Here is an 829-nt window from a genome sequence, read left to right as displayed (position 1 = left end):
TCAACAAACTGATGCAACACTGGAGACATTTACTCATGTATGTCAAGAAGTTTGAAAAACAGCTATCTGGCCAACTGATTAGAAGATATACATATCCGCCCATCCCAAAGTGAGGTGACCAAGTTAAATGAAGAAATCATCAGACAATATCATTAATATTACATGCAAGTAAAATTTTGCTAAAGATAATTCAAAGATGATTTTTAAAATGCATAGTAAACTGCCAGAGATTCAAGCTGGATTCAGACAAGGACATGTAACTAGAGATAGCATTGCTGATGTCAGATAGATCTTGGCTGAAAGCAGAGAATATCAGAAAGATGTTTATATGTGCATTAATTACTATACAAAAAATTTTGACTGTGGGGATCATGACAAGCTATAGACAATGTTTCAAAAAATGAGTATTCTGAAACACTTATTTGTGCTCATGAGCAACCAATATATAGACCAAGAGGCAGTCATTCAAACAGAGCACAGGGACACTGATTGGTTTAACATAAGGAGAGGTGTGTGCCAGGGTTGTATTCTTTCATCGTACTTATTTAATGTGTATGCTGAGCACATGATCCAAGAAGCTGCTTTATGTGAAAAAACAAACAAACAAACAAACAAAAAAAAAAAACCATGGCATCAGTATTGGAGGAAAACTCATTAACAAACTGTGATATACAGATGATACAACTTTACTTGCTGACAGCAAAGAGGACTTAAAATACTGATAAAGATCAAAGACCACAGCCTTCAGTATGAGGTGCAACTCAATGTAAAGTAAGCAAAACTCCTTTCCACTGGCCAAATAAATAACATGATAATAAATGGAGAAAAG

Source organism: Chrysochloris asiatica, unplaced genomic scaffold, assembly GCF_000296735.1.
Source record: "Chrysochloris asiatica unplaced genomic scaffold, ChrAsi1.0 scaffold00208, whole genome shotgun sequence".
Taxonomy (NCBI): domain Eukaryota; kingdom Metazoa; phylum Chordata; class Mammalia; order Afrosoricida; family Chrysochloridae; genus Chrysochloris; species Chrysochloris asiatica.
This window is presented reverse-complemented; position numbering follows the sequence as displayed.